Raw genomic sequence first — 20698 nt, 5'->3', positions numbered from 1 at the left:
GTAGTATTTAACAACTTGGAGATTTCACATACTTATCTGGATTTAAATATTCTCTTGAAATGTGGGTGCATTTATCTTGTTTACTCAACAGCTCTCAGTAAAAACTATCTAGTGGTTGACTCTTTTCAAGAAGGTCATTGGTTCCAATCCTGACATCCCATATGGTCCCCCGAGCCTGCCAGGAGCAACTTCTAAACGTGGAGCCAGGAGTAACCCCTGAGCGCTGCTGAGTGGGACCCAAAAACCAAAACCAAAAACAAAAACAAAAAAAAAGCTTTTTCATCATCCCCAGGATAATTATGAGCAGATTATACAGGATTTGGGTGTTATTTGTGCCAGCTTTGAGTACTGTGCCTCCATTTGTTTCTCTGTTGTCTTGTTTGCTCTTTGCAGAATGAGAGGTAACACACAACACAGGGAAGTTTGGGAATGGAGAGGAAATACATCTAACTTGCATTTGGCTAACCCAGGAAGGATCCGGGTTCGATTCCCAGCATCCCATATGATCCCTGAGCCTGTCAGGAGTGATTTCTGAGTGTATAGCCAGGAGTAATCCCTGTGTGCCACTGGGTATGGGCAAATAAAATAAAAACAATAAAGCACCATAGAACTGAGCTTATTTTGCTGCTCGGTCTCATGTTTTCCAGCTTTCCTGAGCATCTGTTCAGCAGGTGAGCAGACTCCCACTGCCTTCTCCTTTCATTTGCACTTATAGGCACTGGGCCCTGCAGCCTCCATTCATCAGATGTTAGTGTCCTTCGGGGATATCACACTTTGTTTTCATGAACTATGAGTGGAAACAGGGGTTGATGAGGCAATAACCAGGAAAGCTGCTCCCTCATATTGCTTTTCTCTTTAGCTGCAAGGACAAAAACTCCAAGCATTCATGAGAAGCATCAAAAAGCCCCTGTTAAAATCCCCCAAATCAGGCATGAAGTCGGGAAATTTGTGCCTGCATCCACAAATTCAGACTTAACTGACAACTGTAAAGTACTGCTAGATTCTGGTGACCTGGAAGATCCCAAAATGATTTCTACCTGTCTTGTCTCCAAAACACACATGCATGGCAACCAGCCTGGCCACCAGGATTCTGGTGATCAGGGCAGATGGGAACTTTCAACCTAGACTGGTTAGAGCACCATTGACTTTTTTTCATCCGCTTTGCTTTCTTTTTGGTCGTGTACACATTCTCTTTCCTCTTTCGTGTGATCTCTTCCGCCTCCAGCACCTCCTTGCTCTTCCTTCAGCTCTTTGCTCACCTGAGCTTTTGTCTGGAATCCTATCTTTATGTTCAAATGTCTTCTGATAAAGCTAAACATTGACCCCTGTTGTATGCTGGAATGCACAAGTTTCATTAATAAGTAAAAACTTGTCTAAGTGGATCAAACCATGTCCCACATTGTATAGCATTCTCATCTTATTTCCTGTCATTCATCTGTACATATCAGGTTCTCCATGTAGATATGTAAAGAGAATGAGTAAATAGGTTCTGTCCCGGGAGTACTAGTGGCTTCTCATAACCAAGGGACATTTTCATCATGAGACTTCGTGACCATAGTAGTCACAGTATCTCCCTAGTACATTTCTGCTCTAGATGAAGCAATTGGAGCCTCTGTCATATTAATTGTTATATGGGTTGTGTGGTCAGTGGTCTCTGCCTTCAAGAGATCTAAACATATATAATGTATGTGTTTATAATCTGAGTGAAAACTGCAGTTTGTAAATATATATATTAGAAAGGCTTTTCAAGGAATCAATGGATATAGTGCAAATGTATGTTTTGTCAGAAAGGCTTTTTAAAGAATCAATGGATATGTTTTTGAATGTCTATTATTTTCAAGTTTAAGAAATACTGGACAAGTTAGATATTACATGGAATCAAATAAAAACAACCAAGCCTGATACTTCACAAGACTTGTTAGGTATAATGTTGAAGGAATACACAAGAGGGAATATTCATTCTGCCTGTGGGAACTCCTAGGAAGCTTTACAGTGGAGGATTATCTGAATTGAGTGTTGAAGAATAAGACAGAATTACTGAGATAACTTGTAGGGAAAAACAGTATGCTTTCGAGCTGATGTCCTAATTTAAAATCCGGGGTTTACCATACATCCTTAGCTACATGTTATTAAACAGTTATCTTACTCGCTCTAAAGCTGTTTCCTCTCCTACAAAATGTGATATACTGGTCCTTCTTTCATAGACTGCTCCCTCCATATCATGTTCTCAGCTGTTACTACCAACATGGAAGGAACAAGGAGGCCCAATGAAGAGGGCACCAGGTGTTGTGGCACAAAGCTAATGCACAGCTTGGCATTACTGGGAAATTGGATCAATTCTATATGATTAGAGGCAGGGATTGCAAACTCAGATTCCTTCAGGGGGCAGGCAGGTGAGATAAATAAATGAAACCAGAGAGGAAAGGTTGATGAGAACTATAGCAAACTATAGCAAATTGGAACGCCTCAGAATTTCTTGAAAATATTCAGTTTTCTTTATTGATTATAATCCATAGCTTGCTTTTAATTAGTTTTAACCCATTAGCTTTTGTTAGTGCCATTATCCAGAAGGAATAAGTAAATTGAAATAATTTTCCAACATCTCTGTGAACTCAAATTTCAGATGCTACCTTTACAGCAAAATAGGCTCTTGACTTTTAAAGGCTATTACTTAGCTATGACTGTTTCTTGTTTTTCTCCTGTATTCCCACCTATTCAGTCTTAGATAGCACCAGCTGAAAGGTAGAAAGCACATGGACATCTTTTCCAACATTAAGATGTTCAAATTAAATTATTTGGAATATCTTAAAAAAACCCAAAAATACATTCCAAGCTGGATGCTGTATATGTGAATGATGTGTGCGCATACATAAATAAGAAATATGATTGAAATAGAAACTATAGGTATTATAATAAAAAGGGATTTAAAATCCACATTTTACTAATAATCTAAGGTAATTTATAGTTCTCTTTTCTTTATTGACTTTGGTTTTTGCTTATGGGGGACCCCTATGAGATTTATAATTTTATAAAGAAATGTATTGAAATAACATTGGTTTATAATATTATAGGTTTACCATTTAAGAAGTTGATGCTTGAAATAGTCCTTTAATACACATATACAAAAAGTCATATTTAAATTATTGAAGACATAAAAAATGAATCTAAATTATGAGGAAGTATGCACATTTGGGTAATAGAAGTTTTAGCTGTTGAAATATGATAATTGAAAGTAAAATCTCAATAGGTAGTTAAATAGTTTAGGCACTTAAGAGAGAATTAGCAAATCATAAGGAATATATTCAGAATGTATCTAGAAAGATAAACAGGTAGTAGGTAAAATATATGTGAATTTATATATTTATATTACAAATATGAGCAAACTTAAGAACAAATTGAGAATATTTCAAAAACTTGGCTCTAAGGATCAAAGTATTATTTGCAGAATCTAAACATTAAAAGTAATTTAACTGCCCATAAAAGAGTGATTTAATTTTTATTTTATTTTAAGATGATCTTTAATTTTAATACTTTGTATTAGCTACCATAAAAACATATATGTCAATCCTTAAAGTGTTGGTATTTTTTACAAAATTAATCAAATAGCTAAACCATGCATGTCAAAATAGTTAAGGGCTACAGGAGACTGAGACCTAACGTCTAGAAAAGAGGATTGGAAATCCAAAAAGTAAAGGCTTCCCTGCCCATATGTGCTCAAGACAAGATTAATGAAAGCCAGGCCAGGGACAAACAGCCTCTGCAATTTCTGGAAAAGATTGAGAGGGCTTTAAAGTTAGAGAACAGAATAGAATCTACACTTGAATAATCAATTAATGCCTCTTTAATGATTGTGAAGGTGATACGTACAAATTCCCAATCAATGCCAAGAATTAATCAGCCAAGGCTTCAGGACTTTGTTCTCAGCAGATAAGCCAGCAGACAATCCCATTTTACCATGAAAAAAGTTAACATCCTCTCTTAGTCTCTCTCACATGTCCTACAGGTCAAAGGCCAGGCATGAATTCCTGGCCAGGTACTTGAACTTGAAGATCAAAAACAGAAGTAATGACAGGCAGCAATATGAAAGGAAAGGGAGAATTTGCTTATCTCCTGAGCCTAGTCTTCTAATAACGAGGTTAGGTCCAGGGAGAAAATTCAAGGACTGAATGTTTACAGAATCTATTTCAGCAGAATCTTTCCTAAGCCAATGGAAGATTTCCTCAAATTTGCAATTCTGCTACTGTCATTTTTTGTTTCTTGGGAGTCACTAATATTTTTTCCATTGTTTATGAAAATGTCCAGATATATTCGCAATAAATTTTATACATCACAACCTCTGCTGACACATTTCTGTTGAGAAGACAAGCTGAAGACACATGAGACAGTTAAATGGCGTCTCAAGGTCTGAAATAGTGCATTATAATTTTGCACTTGTCTCTCTCCCCACACTCCAGTATATATGGAGGCTGGGCCAATGTTCTTTATATTCTCAGCGTCTGTTCAAGGGCCAAGAACTTGGCAGGTGTTTGATAAATGCTTGTTGAATAAATAAATTTGTTAAATAAGAAGTTCACAGCAAAATTCCAAGTGTGCTTTAAGAGGTCAGAATAAAGGAGGACAGTGGAGTGGTTAGATCCAAAGGCAGCTGCCATGTTCCTTATTCCAGTGCCACCATCTAGAAATTGGGACAGTTTATGAAATGTTTGCCTCCACTTCCTTATCTGTAAAAAATGGGGAAGACATTGTCATCTATTTTCAGAGGTTGTTATGAAGATCAAATGAACCAATTAATATAAAATGTACAGTAGATACACAATTGAATTTCACCATTATCATTCCTGGGAAGATTTCCAGTAATAGTCAACACACATTTATGCAGATTCACGGAACAGATGCTTAAATATTCATTTAAGTGCGGGCACTAAGCTCATTAATTTTGCAGGCTTTGTTTCACTTGATTCTCAATGACCAGGTTTTTCTCTATAGTTTGCATAAATCACTTGCTTCTATCACAGGGCCTTTGCACCCCACAAGAAGTATCTCCAAGGGCTCCAGCGAAAACTACATACACTGCTTTCTTTTCCCTTTTGTTTTCTTTTTTGGTACTTCTATTTTGTTTGGTGGCATTATCTAACAATGCTCAGGGATTATTCCTGGCTCTGCAACCAGGAATCACTCTACACAGTGTTTGAGGAGCTATATGGGATTTTGGAGACTGACCCAGGTCAGCCACATGCAAGGCAAGCGACTTATTTTCTCTTTATCCCCTCTTTTGGTATGTGAATTTTGAGGATGAAGACCAGTTATGCTGTTTGCTGAGATTAAGTCAGTGCCTGGCACACCTTAGAAATTAGGTACCTATTGAAAGAATAAGTAAATGGATGAAGAAAATTTTATCATCACCACTTTACAGAATTCAGATTTATATTAATGATCAGAGGGATGATTTTTTTTTTTGGCCATTTCTACTTTTTCAAGAGAAGATGATATAAAATATACATTTTTTTGCCTTAGACTGTTGGAAACTCTTGGCTATCTTTGTAAGCTAAAACTGTTGAAATGCTGGGAAAACATTTTTCCAAATATAGGGCTACATGTATATGAATTATCTAGAACAGATTTTCTCTTCTCCCAAACTTGCCTATTTGTGCCAACACAAATGTTCAGGTGGGGCTACTCTCAAGTGTATCTCAAGGAATCCACCTTCAAATAAAGTGACAAGACTGGACTTCAACATTAGCCAGTTAGCATTAAGCAGTTAGAATTAAAAAATAAAAAGCTTCCAGGAATGATTTGTATGCAATAGAATAGGATACATATAGATTTGACAAAAATCGCAAAGTATTCATTGCAACTATGAACTTATTTGTTGCATTACTATTGAACAACAATCTCTCTCTACTGTGTAGAAGTTTCTCCAATATGGCTTTTTAGTGTCTTCGTGGGGTTCATTTCGAATCAGACTATGGGAACGTTGAAGTGAAGAAAGACCTTAATAGATTGAATTTCCAGTCCCTAGATTGAAGTGACAGTGGAACCAAAGAATTGACTTAACTCAAGTTGGAAGTTAATGCTCTGACTTGTAGTTTCACAGTGATCTGATATAGTCATGCACCTGTGTAACTGTCTAGAAACACATTGGTGACAGACTGTATATGTGGGTCTAGTCGCACAAGATCATTTGTAGGCAAATTTCTAGATACTTCAACAATGTAATTAGCCCTGTGCAAATCCTTATATTGGCAGGAATGGAGACTAAGATTAAGACCCAGACTTAGGATGTTTAACTTTGAAAAGCTGAAGGTGGCTAGAGTCTCTAGAGAAGATGAAAATTTGGAATGAAAAACAGATATTACCATTGGGAGATTCAGGGCAGCCAGAATTGGGATGAGGGTGGTCAGGGAAGAACTGAGAGGAACAACTTCTTTGGCACAAGTGTTTGGGAAGTGAGATGGCAGCATTAGGAGCTGAGAATAGGTTCTCAAGAAGCCTTAATGGTACATTAGACCCAGACTCCCACACAGTGAGCAATACTAGATAATAGACCAATACAATACATTATTTTCATGCTTAAGAGGCTTCATCTCAAGGATTAATCCATGAGAGGGTTAGTCTGACACCATTCTACATTTTTGCTCACTTGTCATTCAAACTTTCAACTTTAGTTGCTGTTTGAAATCAGGGCTAAGTGTTTCAATCTTGGTACCTCGTATCCAAGGATACAGATAAATTTATGACACACCTGATACCCAAACCAGAACCTGCCACCAAATACTGGGGCTGTATTAATATTATAGAACTGGTTGAATAAACGAGGTAAAACAGGTGGAATAAAGTAGAAAATGAGCATGTGACAGAGCCCAGGGTCCAGCATCTCTGTCTTCATCTGTAGTCTAGAATGGCAGAGGCTGTTCTAAAGTGACAAATGTTGGAGATTGGGTATGGCCATTTGGAGCTGGACTCTCGTTCATTCTTTCATTTATCTCCTGACATTCTCTGAATATGTCCGGTGCATCTGCCATGGGCCCGGTACATTGCTACAGTCTAGAGTGACGAGCAAGAGATATATCACACTCTCCTTAACATACTTATCTACCATGAGGACTTCATTTTACACAAGAGGAAAATGAATCCTTAAGATGCTATGTGAACATTCTAGGTCAATATAGCCAGTAATAGATCACTAAAAGGCAACATATAGCTTAATCCTTTTCTTGCAAGCACATGCTGCTTTATCAAGAATCACATTGAGTACCTCAGGAGCTATAGTTGATCTTCACAAACATTTGTGTATTAAGTTGTGGTGCTTTAAAAACTGTGAAATTTCAGAGGATCTTCAGTTCTATATGTCTATTTAGACTCAGAGGACCCGGTTCCACTCAGCTCATGCTTTCAAGTAAAAAAAAAAAAACCAACAAACTAGCAGTTGTTACAAGTCACTATGGACTTTATACCAGGCTCCTCTCTGGTACCTCTCTTTCACTAGTGGGTTTCACTTTTTTGCCTTTTGTCCTTATTGTGTCTTTGCAATTTGGAGATCTACTCCCCATCCTCTTTATTTTCCTCCACTTGATATTGAGGATCCTATTTCCATCCTACAAGTGGAAGCTGCCGGCCTCCTAGTTTGCCTTTCTCAACTGTTCTCCTCCCCCTCTCCCTTTCTTCTCAACCTGCTGCAGTTTTTCTTTTCTTCTAGTGGTTGGGTTGACCAAGCAGGCTAGCTCTGGGGTCCTGCAGTGCTCTGACACACCATTCACACCCTGACTTTAAGAAGCATGGTTGCTTTATAAGAAAGGGTACCATCAATTTAGTATTTGAATATCCTATCACTCGCTCTCTAGGAATGTGCATTATGTATGCCAAAATTCTAATATGCTGGCATTTAATGCTTTTAAGCATGCAATATTCTTATTAATCCAAGTGCTTTTTTCATCCATAATTAAATAGTTTACTTTATTATTGCTTTATGTAACAATTCTGCATTTTCATTTTTCTATAAGGTAGGCCATTTTAATAGGCAAGCACTCCCAATTTGTGGGGCTGGCTGCATTAATTGCCTTCATTCTAGAACAGCTTGAATTCTGGCACCACAGTGAGAGAGATTCCCTGGGACAGGCATGAAAAGAGAGAGGCATGGCTTTGTGGCCCACCCCAATACGTCACACCATTCCTGTAAAAACAGATCTTTGGATCTGCAAAAATGAAACCTCTTTTCCTCAGTGGTGATGGTGTGAGCATTAACATGGATCGAGGGCTATTTATATCAGTTTGTACATTTCATCAGCTTTTTTGCAGTTTCCAGCAAGATGTGAACTTTATCCCTGTCCAAGGCGTTTGGTTCAAATCAGTGGAGACAGAGAATAATCAAGATTTATGATTCTCATTCTGACTCCCATCACACAGTCACTGCAATTGCTACTCGCCAGCTGCCCCCCCCCAAACCCCCAGTCTGACTGACACCCACTTCACTTTCTCTCTCGCGAGTGATTTAATGTCCATCTCGAAAACTGTCAAAACACTTCTGCTGCTTCAGATAACAGCTGTGGGTTCTGCATGCCCTGACACCCCTCTCCCATTGCACCAGCTCCCACCATGCTTGCCTTCCTAAGACTAGAAATACCTAACACACACTTTCAGTAATTATTTTAGCATATAGAGTATTGAATGTTTTTCCTCTTTCATATTCCCTATTTCTCAATCATGTTTTTTAAAACATCTTAATGATTTTTGTTGCTAATGGCCATAGATTTCATTGTATTGACTTATTATTGTGCCCTGGCTTCCCCCCAAGGACTGTATATCCTGAGTCTTAAGCATATTAACTGTATGCATTTGTGTGTGTATTTTACTCCAAACATTGGCATAGTTGTTTAGATAAGGGAAGGATGTTTAAGTAGGCTGAAGAATAGAATTTTGCAAAATGGGTTTACTGCTTTTCTGAAGTCCAATAAGCTTAAAGAGAAGTTGGTAACTGATTGTCATCTCAGACTTCCTAGCTGTCACAGCACCATTGAGTAGAATAGATATGGACAGGTTTGCCTCCTCACTTTCATCTGTCACTTAGGGAGTCCTATAATATCAGCCAAGTTATTGAACCTGAGTTACAGTGTGTGCCCATTGGAAATGTTTGCCCTGTCAGGCCATTCTTGGTATCACAGACTGTCCTGGAGCACTTGGCACTGGATAGTACCTAGGAGGGTGTTCATAGAAAAGATTATAGATTATTTGAGTGGGGTGCTGGTTAGTTTCCTGCCACCATTTACCCACTATCTATTTGACTAGTCCTTTTTTGTTTGCTTGTTTGTTTTGTTTTTAGACCCTGCAGCGCTCAGGGGTTACTCCTGGCTCTGTGCTCAGAAATCGCTCCTGGCAGGTATGGGGGACCATATGGGATGCTGGGATTCGAATCACCATCCATCCTCAATTGGCTGCATGCAAGGCAAATGTCCTACCACTGTGCTATCTCTCTGGCCCTAAATAGTCCCTTTTTTTTTCTCCTAAAGCTGTAACCCAAGTCACAGAGAGGTAAAGCCCTACAGCACCACTGTTTTTGGCTTTGTTTATTTTTGAGTTTTTCTTGTGTTTATTTTCAAACAAGTCTTGTTTCCCATCACAATTCATGATTCACAAAGCATCATGATTATATTTTAAAATAGCTTCTACATAATACCAGTCCCAGGCAAATGGAAAAAACACAGTCCAGCATATGTCCTAAGTCATGGGCCCATCTATAGGGGGCATAAAGCAAATTCCAGATATGCTATATTTTGCCAAGAATATATATTACATTCTTAGCCACCTCTGATAGAAGAGATGAATTACATTTTAGCACAAAGCTAAAACTTTTGTATAGGTATGAACTATAATATCACTTAATTTAAGATAGAATCAAGTTCTAGGTTTCTTTGATAATATGACTAATTCTTTTTGTTCTTTCCTTTTGGGGAGTCACATCTAGCTGTCCTAAGGGCTTACACCTGGTTCTGGACCCAACAAATCACGTTTTAGAGCTTTAGGAACCATATTGAGTGCCATGAATCAAATCTGGATCAGAGACATGCAAGACAAGCACCATGCCCACTGTATTATCTCTCTAACTTTAAATACCATCCTTTTCTTTTGTTGGGTTGGTTTAAGGATCACATATGGCCATGACTCAGGCTTATTCCTAGGTCTCCGTTCAGTATAACTTCTGACAGGGCTCAAGGAGACTTTGTTGTGTGCTGGAAATTGAATCTGGGCCAGGCCATGCAAGTTAAGTCTCTCACCTGTTCTACTCCAGTTCTACTCCATAAAAAAATATTACCCATGGGGCCAGAGAGATAGCACAGTGGCGTTTGCCTTGCAAGCAGCCGATCCAGGACCTAAGTTGGTTGTTTTGAATCCTGGCATCCCATATGGTCCCCCGTGCCTGCCAGGAGCGATTTCTGAGTAGATAGCCAGGAGTAACACCTGAGCACCCCTGGGTGTGGCCCAAAAAACAAAAATATATAAATACATAAATACATAAATAAAAAATAAAATAAATATTACCCTGGGAGCCACATCTGATATCCAAAGTGCTTTCTAGAACTCAAGAGGGTATTTGGTTGGCTGATGAATTGCCACTAGCTCCTTCATTAAGAGATACGATGGTGAAAGCACCCATTTGACATATTTTAAATACTAGGATTGGCTCTTGTCTCTGCAGCAAGGACTGATATTCCATAAGAGTAATAACAGGGAATTACATTTCTCAAAGAACAGAAGACTATGAAACAACAGGTTTTTTTTTTTAATCTTGCTCATTTCTTTATGTATTGGTAACTAAGACTGATTCTTTGATTTCAAAAGCTAGCGGATTATAGCTTAATCAGAAAGTATGCAGAAAGCTCTGTTTTCATTACTTTACATAAATCAAAACATCTTGCTACTACAGATAAGTTTAGGAGGTAGGAGGCCCCACGTTCAGTTATTTCAATATAATTCAGGGATGACCCCAATAGTGGTTCTTGGTTTTGTTTCTTTCTCTTTGGCTACAGTGATATATCTATTTTCTTGCTTTTGTTTCCTTGCTTTATTGTCACAGAAAAGATACAGCATTATTAGGGATTACATCAATTCTGACCAGAACACAAATGTGAAAATCAAGATAAATGATCTCTTTTGGGTGCTGCTTTTCTTCAGAGAGAAGAATGTTTCCTCAGAAGCACCCCCACGATTGGGTTTTATTGTTGTTTTCAGAATTAGGTTGTAAGCCCCTGACTTACGTAAGCATAAATCACTGACAGTTTATAATTACAAACATGACTATATGGGGAGGAGCCTAATCAGATATAGAAAGGGCAGTCCTAATGTTCTATCAAGAGACAGAGAAGGGGGCTCTCAGAATTTTCTCCCAGCAAGCGAAAGCACCAAACAAATACCCATTGGGCTGTTCCATCTGTCTTGGTGTGAAATGAATGAATTTAAAAGCAAGTGAAGAAATAGAAGAAGTAGGAGAGAATAACTTACTGGTTATTCTGATAATACCATTACTAACCAGCAATCATGATGGGCACTAACTTCTTGGCATGTGTGAGGTATAATTGTAAAACATACTCTGTGACACCTGGGTCCTCCAAGCCCACATGTCCTTGCTCATTAGTCAGGGCTTCTCCACCCTGCTAGGATCCCTGATTATTGCAGACATTCCAGCTGCACGCCTAGAGTTAAAACACTATACATTGAACTGCTTATTATTTTTTTTTACTTTCCAGTCACCATCATTATTATTAGTTTTAGGCAATACCAAGAGATGTCAGGGCTTACTCCTGGTTCTGCTCGCAAGGATCATTGCTGATGGTGCTTGGAGAACCATTTGGGGTGCCAAGAATTCAACTTGTGGGCCCAGAGAGATAGCACAGCGGCGTTTGCCTTGCAAGCAGCCGATCCAGGACCAAAGGTGGTTGGTTCGAATCCCGGTGTCCCAAATGGTCCCCCGTGCCTGCCGGGAGTTATTTCTGAGCAGACAGCCAGGAGTAACCCCAGAGCACTGCCGGGCGTGGCCCAAAAACCAAAAAAAAAAAAAAAAATTCAACTTGTTGGCCACATGCAAAGCAAGTACCTAGTCCTAGTGTACAATATAGCTCCAGCCCCAACCTACATATTCTTTAATCTAAAATATTAACTCAATAATGCTCCCTCTTCAAAGAAGTCTCCTTGGTTCATACATCTATGGCGTCTACCTCTGTGTTCCTTCTGAGCATTGATGACTTGGTCATAAGATTATTTTGTCTATGTTTATGTTCTCTTTGCAAATGTCTCTGTGCTTCAGATGGGTGCCTTTTTATGTCTATTTCTCTGAAATAGATTTCCAAACTTATTTGGCCTCCCCTTCCTTCTTTTCAGGAAAACCAAATTTCTTTACTGCCCCCTATCCCCAAAATCTACTTTCTTTAGGCAAACAAACAGAAAACTCCCCAATTTTACCCAAGATGACTGGGAAGAAAGTGATATTGCTCTTTTGGGGAAATAATGCTTTAACCAGGGGCTGGAGTGATAGCAAGCCATAAGCTTTGCAAGCAGTCGACCCAGGACCAATGATGGTTCGAATCCTGGCATCCCATATGCGGCCCCCCACTTCCCCTGTGCCTGTTAGGAATGATTTCTGAGCAGAGTTGGGAGTAACCCCTGAGTGCCACCAGGTGTGGCCCAAAAACAAAACACATAAAATGCTCTAACCAATGGTACAGATCTAAAATGCAGGCAACCTATTCCATCTGTCTTGGTGTGGAATGAATGAATTTAAAAGCAAGTGAAGAATTAGAAGAAGTAGGAGAGAATAACTTACTGATTATTCTAATAATACTATTACTAACCAGCAATCATTCAGTCAATGAAAAGTTTGTTAATATTATTTAAGAGGGATAAACCGAAATGCAAGGCATTTTAGTTACGAACGTACAAAATGGGCATTCTTTCACTGTCTTGTCCAAAAAAACTAGGTCTTAGGAGGAGAGCTTTCTTGCTTGCTGGAGTTGACAGCTATGGGAACTGACTGGACCCAATTCAGGGATGCCTGGCTCTTCAGTCAACACTTTTCAGAGCTCAGGCTTTAGTGGGATTGTTTCTACCACACAGGGGAAAAAAGTAACCTGGTGATAAAGAGGTTTAATTTTGGACTAAAAAGACTATATAGGATAAAAAGTGAGTATGAAGTAGAGGTTATATAATTGACTAGGATGGCCAGTTTTTGGTCATCCTTCATCTTGCTCAGGAATCACTCATGGGGGTGCTTAGGGGACTGTATTATGTTCAAACCTAGATCCCTGTGATGCAAAGCATGCACATCAGCCCTTTGAGCTGTCTTTTGTCCCAAGTAAAGATAATTTTTATTAAATTCCATATTAATGGGTGTAATCATTAATTAGGATTCTGCATGTGCACATATTTGCTTAACAAGGAGATGAGGTCACAGTTCTATAGGGAAAGCACCTTGAGGAGGAAGTGTAGGATGTGGTAAGAGAGTTGGGTGAAAGGTTTGAACTATCCTGGATCTACTCCTGCTCCTTGCCTCTCCAAATGGGGATGACTTTATTGCCTAGAAGTTGTTCACTCACATGTGGTATGTGCATTTGTTCTCTGTCTAATTGGCTTAATTCTAAGTGGTCAGAGCTTTTTATTTGATCTTCTGTACACGGGAACTCGGAACAAAGCACTAGGAAAGGCATGAACCTGGCTTTGGGAACATTAAAATACATTTTAAATTTATTTCTGAACTCATACACTCTTCATTGTAAGGCATGTGCTCAAACAATAAACTAAAAGACAACTCTACCCCATGGTGGGATAGTACACACTTGCATGTTTGAGGCTCTGAATTCTTTCCTGATATCCCCTCAAAGGGCATGTAGAACCTGTTTGAATTGCTATGTCTCCACTAAGGAATAATCACTCCCAAAGGGAACCAAACTACTTGGTTCCTTGCTGCACCATTCCTTCTGCACATAAGAAACATGAAACACAGGTTTGAGTTTTCCTTTGGGTTATATTTTTGGGAGAAGGAGTCTTCCAAGAGGTTCTCAGGAAGCTCAAGGACTTCTCCCAGCAAATCTCAGCCAGAGGCCCCAGGGTTCAATGCAGGGATCTGAAGATGTGGTGCTATTCAAGTCCTGCAATGCCAAGGGTTACGCAGGCTACCCCATAGGCACTGAGGACCCCCAGGGATACAGCTGGTCATAATCCAGGGGATTGTGTGGTGCTAGGAACCAAGGTGCTGCATCAAGGCATAAGTCAATCCTTGTACTTATCTCTCTGGTCCTGGACCAGACCTGAAGAAATGAAATGTAGGATTTCTGCAGGATTCTCAGCATGGGGACCCCGGAGTAGTGACACCTATCATGTTGGGTGTGGACTCTGAGGTTTAGATGAGGACTCCATTTACAGCAATCTGCTTGCTCCTGCTATACCTCCAGGACTGAGCACTGAGGAGGAGAGTCACTGAGAGAAAGATAGTTGAACCAGAGGAAAGAGGGTCCATAGGGTTCCTGACTGGCTCTGGCTGTACAAACCCTAAGGTAGCCCTACTCTATGAGACTGAGTTGGCTGTGAGAAAGAACTTTGCTTGCCAATTCTGGCCAGGGAGGAGATGAATAAGTGGGCACCCACTGCACACACCACCCAGAAAACAAGGTGCTGATTATCACCACGTTTATTTTGACTAGACAAGCGTTAGATCTTAATCAAGCAGAAAGCAATAAATTGGTCCCAAATTAGAAAACCAAAAGGGAAGAAAGATTGTTTAAGATGCTTGTCAATAGGGGTCTGATTTACTGCAGCCCGGCCCAGCAGAAAGAGGAGGCGTGGTTTTAACCTGATTTAGAAACCAGCCCTATGTTTCCTTGTAATAAATTAGAAAAAAATAATAAAGAGACTGGCTCAGGCATTCTCTGACCTGAAGGGCCAGCTCAGAAAGATCCTGAAAGGCTCGGAATAAACTATAAAAAATAAAGGTTGTGGAAGGGGCAGGTGGGATTTGGGAAGGGCTGCTCTCAATTAGGCTACTCCCAGGATCTCTGACCCTCAGTTTTCTCCTCTTGTGAGAATGTCCATTAACAGAGAGGATTAGGTGGACAAAGAGAGCTGAAGAGCTCACCGGCCCCCAAACATAGGCTGACCCATAGCATACACAGACCCCTCTGTCACAGTTTGTGGAGATTCTTCAAACATTACAAACATAAACCCTACATGACCCAGTGGTTCCAATTTTGGATATTTATTCACACAATGTGAAAACCTCAGTTCTAAAGTATATCTGTATTCCTACATTCATTAAAGAATTATATTCAGGAGCCAAGATATGAGGACAATTTAAGAGCCTGTGTGTGACTGAATAGAGAAGATTCATAAACATACACATATATATGTATATATACTGGAATACTATTCAGCCATTTTTTAAAAGAATAAATCTTGGGGTCAGAGTGATCAAATAGCTGTGTACATTTCACTTGTACAGAGATGATGTGGATTCAGTCCCTGGCACCATATATGATCCTATGAGCACTGCAAAGAATGATCCCTAAACACAGAGCCAAGAGTGAATCCCTAAATACCACCAGGATATGATCCCCCCTGAAACAAGGCCAAAAATAAAAATTAAATAAAAAGATAAAATTCTGCCACTTGCAATAATGTGGATGGCTCACATTTATTTATTTTTTATTCTAAATAAATTTCAATGACAAATACTCTATGATATTACTCAGACATGGAAGATAAAGAAACACACAAATGAACAAGCAAAATAAAGTCAAAGGGTGTCAACAGGGTGATAGGAGAATCCATTAAAAATATAAAGAATTTGAGGCCTGAGTTAGCACAGAGTTGGGCATAGTTTTGCACATGGCTGATCTGAAATAAATCCCTGGTAATCTGTATGGTTCCCCAAGAACCACCAGAAGTAATTCCTGAGTGAAGAGCCAAGAATAATCCTTGAATATTGCCAGGTATGGCCAAAAAGCCACAAAAAATAAGTACTAGGTAAAATTAGCTGTATTATCTGCCCAGATCTCTTGAAGCTCCTTTCTGCAAAACATTGATAAAACTGTGTCATGAAAAATATTGAGTTAAGTTTGATTAACCTTCAGCATAAATTAATTCTGGTGAAGATTGGTTTTAAGAAGGAATATGTCATGTCATTTTGAGATGGAAGAAAATTCCAAAGAAACAGTATAAATTTAAGATGGGAACAGAGAGCTGTCACAGCAGATAACATAGCGGGGACAGTTATTAGGTTGATCTCAGAGTCTTTTTTTCTTTATAGCATGCACATCTTTGATTATGTGTATAGACTGGCAAGATAATATTTCCCACAAAGATATGCACTTCTTGTTTTATATTTATAACCAAGTGCTTCCACATGCCCTAATAGCTATATCCAAACATTTCAGACTGAAGCTACACATTAAAAATTTCTTGTTCCAGTCTAGCTTTCTCTCAGACTACCCTTTGCTAGTGAAGTTGCCATTACACATTCACTTTTGCAAATCATAAACTTAGGAATTACTTGCAATGTTTTTTTGTTATTCCCTCAGTCCCCTGTTTTATCTCCAATAGCCTATTGATCATTTCTAAAATTCCTTGAGTCCATCAAGTCCTCTTACGCTTGCCAGTCTTCCAAACAAGTAATCTTTCTTCAAATCCTTCTAGAGTCTTGCATTTGGTCTTGAAACCAATCTCAGCTGCACTTGGTCTTGAAACCAATTTCAACTTCATGCTGAAGGCACTTTCATGAAAGGCACTTTCTCATAATGCATGTCAGATCACTGTCACTCTGTCACTGACCCTGTGCCCTTAGTCTCCTGTGAGGTTTTCTCTGTGGCATCTAACTCCAGGCCTTTCTTTAGGCCCATATTTATCTCTTTTCTTAAACCTTCTTCATGCATTTTTTTAAGACTTGAATATTTTACAGAAAAATTGCTTTTTATGCAGTCAAGAAACTCCTCAAGATTCAGGCCAGTGATGTGTCCTTGCTCAGATGATACAGAAAATATTCAGGATATGCCAGAATCTGGAGATATCCGGGATGTCCACAGAAACTGGGGATGGCAGAAGTAAACTTTTCCAAATACCAGCAAAAGGAGAGTTTAATGCTGGCTAGGTAAAGACAGCAGACACTGCGGGTTTGGAAAGTACAACAGGTAAATGTTTGCCTTGCATTCAGCCAACAGGATTTGATTCCTGATATCCTATATGGTCCCCTGTGCACTACGAAAAGTAATTCCTGAATGCAGAGCCAGGAGTTAACCCTGAGCACTACCTAGTGTAGATGCAAAACAAACATAGAAGATATCCATGACTGGAGAAAGTCTCTTAACAAACTTTCTCAAGGGATAATTTGACAAGGGATTTATCTCCCTAGACAAGTGGCTAAGATGCTGATCACAGATTGCTAAAATACTAGATGGGTTTAGTAAAAAGCATCAGCTAGGTGGAATCAGGACAGGAACGCCCGGTTTATAGAAGCCCCATTAAGATATCACCAGCTGGGGAGGCCATGGCAGCTGCCTTGCATCCTCCTGCTGAGATGATCTAGTTCGCATTGCTAACAGGACCTGGGGAGGCTGCTGCTGACAGGAGTCTGGCATGACTTGGTCATTCTGAACCTCTGTTGGCTTCTTGCTGCTCAAAAACCATCTGTTCTGGAATGTCTTCTAGAATTAGATTGGGCATTGAGGTCCACTGCCCAATCTCTAATTCCTGGGATTTGGCATGGCATTTTACATCTTTCCTGAAAATGAGCTCAATGTGCTCATCTCCAATATTCTGGTGTCTCTTTTGTCCACATCCCTAATTTCTTCTTTCTAATTGAACTAAGGAAATTCAAGTCTTATGTTACAGTTGGTTCCTCTATTTCAGACCTCATTTGATGTACTGGAAATATAAAGAAAAATTTAGTATACATTCTTCCTTGTTCTCAGAGACATTTAAAACCCCAATCTTCTACCAACTTAAGTTTAAACTATTCTACTATGGTACCTGAAATGCTTTTAACATGGCCTACATCGTGTATGGGTGTTTTGCCCTCAAGAAATAGTATCTATGTTAAACAGTGTAAGCCCTAAGACAAGTGCATTGGAGAAAACTTAATAGCTGAATAAGGAGGCCAGAGAAAGGACTGAAACAAGAAAAAAAATTCAAAAAACTCAGAAAATAGAAATTGAGAAACAATATTTCTTATTCTTATGCCAAACCAGCTACAAGACTTTTCATTCTTTCCCTTTGTGGTCCAGGTTCCTGGGAACTAACCCACACTGAGTGTTTTCCTAAGCCAGGATATCAGTCAAGTAAGCAGCCTCCCTTCATTTCAGTGTGGCCAAGGCTCAAAAAATTTAGCTCAAAAGCTAAAACCATGTCTAAACTCTACCATTTGTTCATTGGTAAGGAAGCCATCAGCCAGGGACACTTTCCCATCACAACCTGCCTCTACAATTGGGCTCCTTTTCCTGAGAGGAGATGTCAGATCTCCTGACTGAAGTTCCCTTTTCCCTGATATATTTTTCCCTCAAACCACATCAAGTTATAATCTACCACTTTTGTTTTGTTTTGTTTTTTGTTTTTGGGCAACACCTGGAGGTGCTCAGGGGTCACTCCTGGCTATCTGCTCAGAAATAGCTCCTGACAGGCACGGGGAACCATATGGGACACCGGGATTCAAACCAACCACCTTGGGTCCTGGGTCGGCTGCTTGCAAGGCAGACGCCTCTGTGCTATCTCTCCGGCCCCTAGTCTACCACTTTTGAATGTCCAGATTGTTTTTATACTCACATGTGCAAGCAGCTACTCATAGAAGGATAGAGATGAAAGTAGGGAGAGAGTGGGGTCAAGATTGATGTTAGAAATCTAGGGACCTTCAGCCAAGAGGCAGCTTTTCCAATGCTGCTGTGCTTTGTACTGGAAATTACAGAAGTTCCAGAATTAGAACTTGGCCTTTCAGGTCCTTGGGAAGATAGCAGGATACTAAGTGATATGCAATACTTCATTAGACTTTTGAGACCCACAGTGGAGGTCTGAAATAGCTGCTAATACTGAAACCTATACATATTACAGGGTTATTTTTTATCATATGTACACTATGTTAAAGCATAAATTGTAAATTATGTATGGTAAGCACTTCATGGCAAAAGTTAACATAATAGAAAGTGATGGCAATATAAAAGTTATCTGAATGTGCTGACTCTCTCTCCAAATAACTTGTCATACATAATATTTTCAGGTCACATATGATCTTGGGTAATAGAAACCTCTGAAATTGAAAGCAAACAATGGTGCCCTCATACCTGGATGAATAATAGTATATGTTCTTAGTTTGGTTTCTAACCCTGGACTCAGCAGTGTGCCAAGCAGTTCTGTGGGAGGAAATGAAGGTGCTGCTGCCTAAGAAGGAGTACTGGAGTTGTCCACACTCAACTGTCATTCTACTTCCCTTGCCTGAAAATGATGGCTCAGCCCTAGATCCCCCCAAAACCTACACCCTCCCCATCTCTCCAGACAGACGCTACAAATCAGAAGACTCCCCACTGCTCTGCTGCTTCTGGCTCATCCCCTGGGGTTCACTTAGCTCAGCACTAGAAAGATCTTTTAAAGCTTTCCATAGATGGACCAACTTGTCTGTCTTAGAGCCTTCAGGGGCCTTTATCACCTTCTCTATCCATAATGAAGTCAATGCCCTTTCTCAATCCTAAAGTTTTTTTTTGTCCCCCAATTCACAATACAGACCAGGCAAAGGGCCAGGGTTAAGGTGTATATGGGGTGCATTTACTGTACCTCCTCTTTCTATACAGTCAGTGTAAAGAACACAGCCACACAGCCTGTGGTAAGAATTGGGAGGCCTTATCTTTTTTTTCTTTGTTTTGGATTTATATGTGTGTGTGTGTGTTTGTGTGTATGTGTGTGTGTGTGTGTGTGTGTGTGTATGTGTGTGGTGTCTAGGTTGTAAGGGGCTGGTGTTTGTTCTCAAGAACTTTAGGAAGGACACTTGGGATATTGGTCATGGGAATGTTGCATTGGTGAAGGATATTATATATAATATATATATTATTATATTATATAGGATTTATGCAACATTCCCATGACCAATATCCCAAGTGTCCTTCCTAAAGTTCTTGAGAACAAACCCCAGCCCCTTTCAACCCTGACACATTGTTCCCTTTTGACCAGCATTTGCCATGCTATTGGCCTAGATTTACGTCCAGATCATCCAGAGCCCAACCATGTACTCACTATTGCACTCTCTTGCCTAGAATACTCTTCCCTGGCTTCAGGGCTCACCATTCTCTCTGCTCATTCAACTCTGTTTATGACACCTCTGGAGATCCTAAAGAAAGTAGGGGATCTTGTACCGATGGACATACTTGTTTTGCTATTTTCTGTCTGGAGATACTAAAGTAAACATAGTCCAGAGGATTAGGGAGCTTTGATGTCCTGTTCCCTGTCAGTAGAGCATCCTTGAGCTCACAGGAGTCTTGTTGAGTGAGTGAATGGGTGAATGAATAAATGACTGAAATACTACCATATTTCACTGCATTATCCTTATGTCCTTTATCTGCATGATTTCTAGCATGTATTTTTAAAAGCTTCACCTAACCATTGCACTCCACTTTTATGTAAAATTATTATTAATATATTATATAAAATATTTTAAAATCTGAGATGATTATGTGGTGAAAAATGGTGG

The 20698-nt window shown here is 39.5% G+C and overlaps 1 protein-coding gene and 1 pseudogene across 1 annotated transcript in view; one reads left to right on the top strand and one right to left on the bottom strand.

Moving 5' to 3' along the window:
• The window catches only part of HS3ST4 (heparan sulfate-glucosamine 3-sulfotransferase 4), a 455289-nt gene that overhangs the window by 338010 nt on the left and 96581 nt on the right, over positions 1-20698 (top strand). The window lies entirely within an intron of this gene.
• On the bottom strand, positions 19714-19854 carry LOC126031944 (uncharacterized; annotated as a pseudogene).

This window comes from Suncus etruscus, chromosome 15, assembly GCF_024139225.1.
Source record: "Suncus etruscus isolate mSunEtr1 chromosome 15, mSunEtr1.pri.cur, whole genome shotgun sequence".
NCBI classification, from domain to species: Eukaryota; Metazoa; Chordata; class Mammalia; order Eulipotyphla; family Soricidae; genus Suncus; species Suncus etruscus.
Note: the sequence above shows the minus strand (reverse complement) of the source record. Positions and strands in the feature narration are given on the sequence as shown.